At 49.5% G+C, this 11,260-nt stretch overlaps 1 long non-coding RNA gene across 1 annotated transcript; it reads right to left on the bottom strand.

Annotated features, from left to right (window-relative positions):
* Positions 1-3,125: 3,125 nt before the first annotated feature.
* On the bottom strand, positions 3,126-8,434 carry LOC136505737 (uncharacterized). The gene is made up of 4 exons (XR_010771289.1): positions 7,960-8,434; positions 7,540-7,873; positions 3,796-4,157; positions 3,126-3,699 (listed from the first exon to the last, which is right to left on the bottom strand). It is a non-coding gene; the product is annotated as an uncharacterized lncRNA (long non-coding RNA).
* Positions 8,435-11,260: the final 2,826 nt, after the last annotated feature.

Genomic DNA, 11,260 nt, shown 5'->3' with positions numbered 1-11,260 from the left:
AGTTCGTCGAGCGTCTACTTGCGAGGTCCGTGAGCCTCCCTCAGCGACCGATACCTCGTGAGAGACGCCCTGCTGATTCGATCCCGAGGGGAAAAGTAAGTAACTTTAGATGTTATCACTACTTTATATGATATGTTGAAAATCAAAATAGAAACTAATAATTTTTCTTAATCACTTGGGCAGGAACTGGACGATTATGGCGACTGGAGGTGCTCACACACGCCAAGTTCAATGGCATCCTCGGTCTTCTGTGCAAGGAGCACTTCCCTGGCCTGGTTGAGTACGCCGGAGTGATGGGGCCGGACCTACTCATTTGACCACTACGCCGCCGCCCCCTAATGCTGCAGATTGGGCCCACAGGGTATTCAACAACAAGGCTGGAGCGGGTGAAGCAAGAGCTGTGGGTAAGTCCTCCTCGCACTACATTGCTCAATACATCTGCATTCATTGGACATTCTTGAAATAATGAATGGATATATCGTGTTTGTATGCAGGATTTCTTTAGATGCCAGGACGGACATGAGGCCAGGGCGGATGCGGTGGCTACCAAATGCTGCAAAAAACTCATCGTGGACATGCATTACGAGGCACGCATCCAGCCGTCGTAACTTACCACGGGACTGTCCTTGGAACGAAGGTCACCAAAAGGGACGCAAGGAGCATGACGCTGACCCAGGACCAGTACCTGCAGGTAAATACAGAACATTAATACTGATTCCTTTTGAGATTAAGTAGACTTAATTTCATCTTCTGATATGTCATGTACTTGATGGCCTGTAGATGATTCCTTATTGGTGCGCCGCGCATCCCCAGTGCTGGGAACAGATGGTGGACAAGTGGTGCTCACGCGAGTGGGAGGAGACGCACAACTTGTGCCGGGAGCGGCATTTGATGATGCCAGGTGTAGCACACCATAAAGGCAGCCGCAGCCTTAGCGGATACGTAGAAATATGGGTACGCGAATTCATTTATTTATTCTAACGCTCAATTCTGCATGATTTCTAATCATCTTGCTTGTTTTTCTCGCAGTCGGCGTCACATGGTGGCTCAGCCTTGCTCCATCTTCAAGGCATTTGCTATGGCCTACAAGGGCAAGGCGATGTCCGATGTCGACTACAACCCGGAGGATGGGCCCGAGGCGTACTAGCAATGCGACCGTCCACAACCGCCTCAGTGAGTACACATCGATGGCAAGGGAGGTCCATGGGCCATAGTACGATCCGAGCACTGAGGACCTTGATGGAGAAGTCGTCATGAGGGTGGGAGGAGGCAAGAAGCATGGGGTGGTACTGGATTGGCGACGGCGCAATCGACTCGGCCGCTACTCCTAGTCTCTCCTAGATTCGAGCAAGCAGCACGAGCAGGAGCCCCGCCATACGACCTCGGCAGGACACTTCACACCACCGGGTGGAGGCACTCGAGGTTATTCCTGATTTATTCGTCGTTCATTGGTTTTTTCATACCTTTCCTTTGCATTATTGTAACATTGGGGTGAATATATTGTAGGCCCTAGCTGGAACAAGAGAGGAGGATACAGGAGCAGATGCAGGCAAAGATGGAGAGGGTGGAGCGGGAGGCTGGAGGATGGCGGAAGATTCTTCAGTACATGCAAAGTTTTAGCGCCGCTACGGGTGTAGTTCCGCCACCTTCGCTATTCGCTCCACCTCCACCTCCACCTCCTCACTATTCTACTCCTGTGAGTATAAATGTTTTAGTTTGTATGTTCATGCTTACGGTCAAACCTAGTAGAGTATGAAAGTTTTATTCATGTATGGTATATATTTATCTTGTCTCACACATGCAATATCGTCTTCTTTGTGCAGAATCAATCGGCGGCATCGAACGATCCTCATGCTTCAGCGAATCCTTCACCAAATCAGTGATGATACTTGTGGTTGTTAATTGTACTTCTATTTGCAATTGTGGTTGAAGATGATGGAGCACTTGGATTACTTGTGAACTTATTTGTGATATATTGTGAGATATGTGACGTTTGTAATATATATGTGACGTTTGTGATATATATGTGGTGTTGGTGATATATATGTGCTGTTGATGATATATATGTGATGTTGGTGATGTTTGTTATATATATCTTCTGTTTGTTTGGATGGGATGTAAAAAACAAATAAAAAGGTTGTTTTCAGTCACTTTGCTGAGTGCAATGGCCATGACACTCGGCAAAGTGACTACCTGGGAACTACCTGGGAACATGCTTGCACTCGGCAAACATCACAGATTTGCCGAGTGCCACGGGCCAGGCACTCGGCAAAGGTCGCCTGTTTGCCGAGTGTCTTGTCGGCGGCACTCGGCACAGTGGCCACCTTTGCCGAGTGTCTAAGTCAACGACGCTCGGCAAAGCGGGCACCTTTGCCGAGTGCTTGACCTTGACACTCGGCAAAGCCGCCGTCACGGTGGCGCTCGCCGTCACGGCCACTTTTCTTTGCCGAGTGTCGGATTGGCACTCAGCAAAGCCTTTGCCGAGTGTCCGATAAAGTGCACTCGGCAAAGAGGTCTTTGCCGATAAACTGTTTACCGAGCGCCCTTTGCTGAGTGTAACAATCGGCAAAGGCTTTGCCGAGTGTATATCGGCCTTTGCCGAGTGCCTCAGGCACTCGGCAAAGAAGCCGCCTCCGGTAGTGCTGGCTGCGACAAATTCCGAGCTACTAGAAAATACCCGGTGTTTCTCCACTGCATTCCTTGATCTCAGTTGTGTTCTGGTAGGGGACCAATAGTACCTGAAAGCATGATGAATATGTGCAATGTTAATATAAATGCACACTACAATATTTATCCAAGATGCCAGCGCTAGAACACAAACCAGCATGATATTAATATCAATATGGGTGATTGACTACAGTAAACAACACTAGCTGCAGCTACAAATATATTGAAGGAGAACGGTTTTGTATGATATTATACTACAACACCAATTTTCTCATTTCTTTAACCAATTAAACCTTAGATTTTCTTTCTTTATTGATTCGTTGCTGTGGACTAGGAACTTAGATCATAGGTTAGATGTCAACCAGAGGAACAATTTCATAAGATTGGAAATATGTAACAGCTACAATTCCATTTATTAAGAGATAAGTGATCAAAATAGGAAGGATTTAAGGTTCAGCGAGAAAAATGCTACTCACACATCAGCTCAATTCGCCCACCAGCCGCCGTGCCCATATGCCCATAGCACGCTGCTCCCGCCGGCCCCGGCGGTTCCGAATTTAGGGCGGGATTGCTGGTTCTAGGCCCAGAGGACTCAGACCTGGCATTTCTTGCTCGCCACTGGCCACTAGTGATGGACCCTTTAACGACCATGGGAAACCATATTTTTGTGTTTGTTAATAATTTTTAACAACCACATATCATGTCGTCAATACCCTTTTTCTTGTAGTTTGTGGTGACAGTTGTCTGGAATGATGAAGGGAGGCTAGATTTGTATAGGAGACATGAATATATAGTGACATGGCATAATCTATGGGCACACTTTGACAAACAAAATGTGATGGACATCTTAATAAGAGTAAGTGATGGGCATCCTTAATTGCCTGTCATTATTGATGACACTCAAAAGTAGTGTGTTACATACCGCATGTGATTTTTGATTGATGAGTTGATTATGTGATACGTACTGTTGGTGTCCATTATTCCCCACACAACATGCATGGCAATCAAAGTGGCAATACATGAACCGCAACCCTGATGAAGAAGCAAAACTCACACAAAATCAGTAAATCAGGGTACCCCACAATCGAGTGTTTTTAACCTGTTTGCACACTCAAATTCTTTTCTTACCATTGAATGAAGATTGAATGCTCGGTGGCTTTTCTGGTCTTCTTCTACCTCTGGTCATTCTTGGCGTCTCTGGGAAACACCCCTGCCCTGCCTGCCTAGCTACCTGATTCTGGCAGCTCAATGCTATTGGATTCGCATATATCCAACCCCATCCCCCCTACTAACCCAGTTTCGCCAGGCATCACCATGACTCCACCACCTTTGCCCTACCTAACTTTGTTCCACCAGTGCCCGTCCTGCTGTGCCATTGTTGCTCACCCACGACGCCCACACACCTGCCACCATTGTCAGTCCGGCCTACCATCCAGTCACCCACAGATTCTGTTCCCTTCTAAGCCCACCTGAGATAGATCGGATGGGACCTGGTGAACACATAACAGATCAAGCAGCCATGAATTCACGCGTCGACTGCCTCCAAATAAAGCAACCAAATGTTGTATAGAATTTCTCAAATAAATCTGTAAAGTCCATGTGAAACATTTATTATCTCCAAGGTATAACCACTAAAACAGTTATTTGAAACTCATGAATGCATCTTTCATGTATGGTATGTGCGTCAAAACACAAGTATACATTTGAAGAATATCAAAGTTGGCCGTGAGGGCAGGCCAACTGCAGACCATGTATGGGGCTCGAGCGAGCAGCCTGAACTTGCTTAAATGCTAATGATGCTCAAAAAGGAACGTGGTGAAAACAGTGGTGAAAATAGCACCATGGAGAAATTTAAAGAAAATGTCAATTTTTTGGTAATAAAAAGTATTTTGGACTCCTGACCCTTTTTTTTCTAAACCAACCTAATATCAAGAAATATAGCCACTAGGTGATCTGTACACTTGCGTGGCTAGTACTATATAAACAAAACCAAACCCATATATTAATTGTGTCATCTTTACTCTATCATGAAAGGAATACATTTTTGCACTCATGAATTTTATTTTTTTTCATGAACCAAACTAACAGTAAGAAATATTGCCACTATATAAACAAAACAAAACTCCTATATTAATTGTTTCATTCTGTATATATATATTGTTTAGGAGATCAGGGGATGATATATCCCTACCTGAATTTTCATAACCACATATGCCAGCATAACCGGTAATAATGGTAGTTACAAGGCTGGGTCATGAACCCCGAGATACAGAGCAAGTAAGGAGACAACAACATACATGGAGGAACAACCACAATAACATACACATGGGGTACAATAGACCTACAAGGTCAAGGCATAAGCTCCCACGGTGGGGGTAGGTCGTTGATGGCTGAGCAATGCACCACCAAGCAACCAAACTACGATGAACTTCATTCCACATGCGACTATAAGGCAAAGAGTCTGGGTTGAAATATGATAGCCGTGATATACATCCTTTGAGGAACATCCAGGATCCAATCATCCTACACCAATACCTTTAGAGGGGATGAAGCCTCAAGGTAGGGAGGACCTATGATTGGAGAGTGAGGAGGTCTTAGAGATGGGATCATAGTCTCACTAACGTGGGATATAGTGAGATGATGCAATCAAGAATCCTAGAGGATATCGAGGCAAGGACACTGGCTGTGGACACCATCTAGCAAACAACTGTGTGCGCCCATATGGAAGGGTAAGTGAATGGGCCTTGCAGAAGATTGTAGGAATCTGAGTATGTAGAACCCGATAGTGATGCCTATAAGTAGGACACGACGTTGATGACGCCACCGCCACCGGTAGCCAGGATGAAGAAATATCAACAGGGGTGGAGAAATATCAACACCGAGGCTTGAAGCGCTCTTGTGCATCACCATCAATAGCATCGATATGTCGGGCATAGCTTTCACCAAAAGGCTCCACAAACCCTTGTACTATATGAACATCTTCTAAAATTAGGGTGATTCAAAGGAATGACACCATGGTGCAGTGGGCATGGGCCTGTCACTACTATGTCCCATGTTGACTCTCTTGACAGCACACGCTTAGCAGTAGGGTACGTTACCAGGGGGGTTGTGGTGGGTAGGTGATGAGAGTCTAACATAGGGGTATGTCAATTCTTCGGGGAAGAATAAGCTGACCGACGAACCCCTCTACCGATCTCATAGATCGCCCGGGGGTTCAGGGGCTATACCCATTGGGTACGCTTCACGCGCACCCTCTGGAAGGACTTAGGACAAGCCTGAGCACGCCCATAGTTGCTGCCCAGGGCTTGTTTTGAGCAAGGATTCTAAAAATTGCCATCTATTTATAAAGAAGATTTGAAACCAGTACTCTAAAACATGCGAGCACTTCCGTTGGATTGCTGGGCAGAGATAGAAGTACTCTATTCACATTATTACTTCATCAAAGAAAGACGTTTTGATCAGCAAACCATGTAAGAGATATGTCAGTGTCAATTTAGAACAACACATAGATAGAAACAAGACCCAACCCAGTGCTATGGCTATGTCAGTGTCAGTCGATTAGGCTGAACTGCACACAACCAGCAGAACAAACCATGGTAATTTTGGTAGAACTTACAATCCTATATAATGACATCAGAAATTAATTTTAGCAAAGGATGGTTGCCTCCATAGTTTTTAAGGCGTCGCCTAGCCGACGACTAGTCGTCCGGGCAGATTTTCAAGCGCGGCGTCGCTGTCGCCGCACCGTCCCGACGTATGGCGTCGCCTTGCGGTCGAAGGCGTCGCCTAGTCGTCGTCCTCGCTGAGGCGGACGCCGCGGACGTAAAAGGTGCGGGGAAAGAGCGGCGCCGCGCGCTCGAGCGGGCGGGAAAAGAATGGCGCGACGCCCTCGTGCGGGAAAAGCATCAGCACCGCGCCTACACCTCCCGCCAAAGCTCCCAATCCCCATCGCGTCTGAGAGAGCGAGAGAGGAGAGGGAAAGGAAGGAGAGAGGAAGAGAGGAGAGGGCGGCGACGCACCTCAAATCCGGCGGCGGCGGCGCAGGCGACTGCCCCGCGCAAGTCCGTCCCAGCCGCGCGAGGCCGCCCGTCCGCGCGACTCTGCTCCGTCCGAGAGAGTGAGAGAGAGAGAGGGAGAGGGAAAGGAAGGAGAGAGGAAGAGAGAAGAGGGCGGTGGAGCACCTGAAATTCGGTGCCGGCGCCGCCGCAGGCGGCTGCCCCACGCGACTCCGCCCCATCCGCACGACTCAGCTCGTCCGCGACTCCCGCCCCGTCCGCGATTCCCGCCCTGTCGCGACTGCTCCGTCCGCCGTCCGGAGAGTGAGAGGGAAACAGAGGAGAGAGGGGAAGAGAAGAGGTCGTCCCCAATCCCCACCTGATCTGCCCCTTGCCTTCGGTGCGTCCTTTTCTCCCTCCTTCCTCTGCTCTACATCTTCCTCTGCTCTGCTCCTTCTCTGCTCCGCTGGTTGCTTGCTATCTATGGCTGCTATGGACTAGCAGCACTAGTAATTAAGTTATGTTATGTCACTAGAGTCTAATTTGCTCCTATTGAGAGATGAGAGATTTCAAGTTTGCTAGTTTGCTACTTTATGTTATGTCATGTTACTGTAGCAGCTCTATTTATTATGATATTATATGGTATGATTTGCTTCTGATTTCTAGTGGTATTATATATTAAGACGTTAGTAAGGCGTCGCCTCGCCTCGCGCCTTAAACACCTAGGCGTCTGGAAGGGGGTCGGGCGCCGCACCTCGCCTTACCGCCTTAATAACTATGGTTGCCTCAAACTAAAAACCTAAGTTTCTAGAAATTAAATTAAATTGCAAATAACTTTCAGTCAGATTGCATCATTATAGAAAAACTGGAGACATACCAAGTGTAGCTTGAAAGCGGAATGGTTTGTCCACTCATCTGCAAATAAGCAAATCGCACAAACTATGAACTTAAAGATGAAATATTGACTTTAATATTTGTTTGCACAGTTCAGTAATCAAACAAAATTAACGCTTGTTCAGAGATGCAAGAGATAAATGTCTATGCAGGAGCAAATGATGTTGCAGTCTTCATGCTATTCCTCAAATCCACAAGAAAAAATATCTGCAAATAATGAAAACAAAGCAGATCCTAATGTGCACCAACATTGGTTAGGATACAAATGTTGAAGCCCAGGCAGCTTGCATCCTTCTTGCCTCCAATCATCTACTCCCCTAAATCAAGCAGTAAAATCAATAACAGGCAGAGGAGTACAGTTGGGGAGGATCTGAATTGTTAATAGGGAAATCAAATCCCTAACCGTTGGTTGTCCTGGTGGACTGCACGCCGGCACTCGGGCGCTGTGTCGATGCCGTTGCCGTGCTGGCCATTGGGCGCTCCACGGCGGACCCTCCTGGTCACCCTCGGTCGACCGCGCCAGGCCCTAGTAGTTGGATGCAGCAACCATCGGCCGCCGCCGCCCTATAGATCCGGCAGTCACAAGGGGCCCCAGGGCCGTAGCAGGCCGCCGCTGCCCTGCAGATTCGGCAGCCACAAGGAGCCCCAGGGCCGTAGCAGGCCCCTGCTGCCCCCGCATGTCCGCCGGCCACGTCTTGATCACCCGCCCTGCCTCATCTCATCGGGTGTGGAGCGCCGCCCCCTGCCGTCGTCGCTCGCCTGGGCTGAAGAACGAAGACGCGAGATTTGGGATTAGGGAGCCGGGAGCATCGAGCCTGCGTGGATGCGCCGCCGCCTGAAATCCTCCTGTTCGTGCGTGGGAGAACTAGACGATAAGGGAGATGTGGTGGGAGGAGAGGATAAGATTGAGAAATTTTTACAGGCAGGGATGATTTTGAGGTCTACTGCCGCGCAGGTGTGCGAAACTGAATGGCGCGGAGCGACGAAAATTTAGACACAGAGTGTGCGGTGGATCTGTTGACGTCAAACCATGACGATATGTTAACAAGTCGTCATAGATTTAGCACCTTACCTTAGAAATAATCCGTCACAAATTACAACATTCTATGATGATTTCTCAGAAGGTCACTGGTGAACCGTCATGTATAAGGGTATTTCTTGTAGTGTTCAAAGGGCGCAAGGCCCTGTCTGCCACTCTCTCATCAGGGTCACGCAACCAGCGTGACACAAGGACAAGGGAACTCACCAACTCTTGGGGCGAAGTGCTCTAGGGCCCACTTATCAGCCCCTCCAGGCGGGGGCTCCTTGCTAGTCAATGAAGCATCGAGGAGGCTCACCTGGGGGAGGCCTCTCCGCAGACAGTTCTTGATGGTCAAGTACTAGAATGGTAGCAGTGACGTCAAGAGGCAGTTGCGGCACTGTTGTCTCCTCCATACATGACACAGCCGCGTCCAGCAACGATGCAGCAGAGGACTCTGCACCAGGTACATAAACCATATACTAGAGCCGAGCCGACTTGTACACCATGTCCTCCTCAGAATATAAGGGGAGGCACGGCTCGCCGATAGAAGAGAGGAATAAGAAAAAGGGCAAAGGAGACTAGACTTCTGACAGGAAGATAGCCAGACAGATCAAAACCCACCTCTGCTAGAGACAAGGCCGGTTTCTTACTAAGGAAGAACATCGACAAGCTCTAGGATACCAATCTCTCTCGATTTCCGCCAGTGTAATTCCTTGATTGGGCATTCCTAACACGATGATCACTACACTGCTGCATGTAGGCTTAGAAGCCCAAACCAAGATAAATCGTGCCGTGTCCCTTCCGTGTGTTTTGAGTGTCCGAACCATAGGAGCCCCACACATCGACTTCCGATGAACAACCACAATGCTCGCCGTGGTTACAAACACGCGACAGTAGGTGTTCTGAGCCCATCCATGAGCGGCCTCTAGATGGCATCCATGAGGCCATTGAGAGGGCGCGTCCCAAGCTTCGCCACCATGGTTAGGAACATGCCTTGGTGCTGTAGATCAGGTAGGTCGGGCGTCGACCTTGGAACCAGCCCTCCTAGCAACTCTGGAGGAGTGACGCATGGGGCCATGGTGGCCATGGTGCACTCCGCTGCCCTTTGTCGATCCGTTGAACTACTCATGCACAGTGGTGAAGCACTTATGGCGCCGCACGTGACATAGAGCAACCAAATGGCTGGAGGGGTCGTAGAGGTAGAGGTTTTGGTGGCTGTAGCACCCATGCCCCTTGCCACGCGACCGCATCCCAATCACAGCTTCCGCCACAGCCATGGCTGATAGCAGCCCGGTGTGGCTAGAGGTACTTAGCAACCTGAGCCTGGCAACCGTGCTCTTCCATAGATCTTCTCTCCACAAGCATGAATTTGGCCATCAGAAGCAAGGATCTAGCCATAGTAGGGAGAAATCGATAGATTTGTGATAGACTTGAGATTGGAGAAAAAAGAGAATATGGTGGGAAGAGGAGCAAACAGGATCGATCCCTTTTGTGCTATACCCAGTGGGCGCTGCGCCATGGCCAATGCTGCCGAGGGGGCCTTAGCGGCAATGGCCAAACTGGACGGAGGAGGCATGGTGATTTGGTGGTGGGCAGTCGCCCTTGAGTAATCTCTCTTAGGGACATACGCGAGGGTAGTTCCTAGGACAAAGTTAACATGCGACAGGTGACACGTTTGAGGAGCGTGTCACCTTGCCTATGTCATCCTCGCCCCCGCTCCGTCCCCGGGTTGCACCGCCCGCAGTTGGCGACTCCTGCTGTCTCACCGCACCACCCGCCGCCCGATCCCGCCCTCGACCCTGCCCTCCCCTAACCAGCAGCAATGGCCCCGGCCAACTGCCATCGATCTCCCAATGGCCCAGCAGGCGGCGCACCCCGCCGCCGCACCTGGCGCCATCTCACCCTACACCACCTCCGTGTCACGACTACTGCCCCCAAACCCTCTTATATAGCCGTCAGTGATGAATCCCCTCCCGAAACCCTAACGTTGGCCCCAGGCGGCTCCTCTTCTTCCACTTCAGCGGGGCGCAGATGGGTCGCGCAAGCATCTGAAGGCACGACGCATCGCGTGTTTGTTTGGGTAGTTCCCAACCCTTCATCACACCACGGTGATGAATGTTTTCAATATATAATACTCTATCATGAAAGGAGTTAATTTTAAATCTACAATTAACATTGTTCTTTTTTTTGCTGGTACTATTGTGGTGGTGATCGGTGAGCCATGTTTTTTTTCTGTTAATAAATAAGTACGCATTTGCTTATTGCGTGCACTACCATCAGTAGTATTATTCTGAACAGAATTGGCGGTTAAAGGTAAACCCCTCTCTCGGCTGGGGCCCACCCAGCGTCCAGGCACACGCCGCTCTCGCATGTTTTACGGCCGGGGCCTGACTACGTGAAGACAAGACGATCCGCGTTTTGACCGACGGGGACCACCGCCGGCCAGACGTCGGCCGCCGAGTAAATTCCGGAAAGCGACTGACAACTGACATCGCCGTCCGTTCCACGCCCGCACACAGCTAGCTCTCCGCTCCGCATAAACCACCCTCATCACTAGCAGTCCCTCACTACAGCCTAGGCTCTCTCGCTTTCCCCTCCACTCTACCCACCAGGCCTGCCACCATCGCCGGCGAGACCACCCTCATCGCCCATCAATCCCTCGTCCGGGATCGATAGATCGACG

The sequence above is a fragment of the Miscanthus floridulus genome, chromosome 14, assembly GCF_019320115.1.
Source record: "Miscanthus floridulus cultivar M001 chromosome 14, ASM1932011v1, whole genome shotgun sequence".
NCBI classification, from domain to species: domain Eukaryota; kingdom Viridiplantae; phylum Streptophyta; class Magnoliopsida; order Poales; family Poaceae; genus Miscanthus; species Miscanthus floridulus.
Note: the sequence above shows the minus strand (reverse complement) of the source record. Positions and strands in the feature narration are given on the sequence as shown.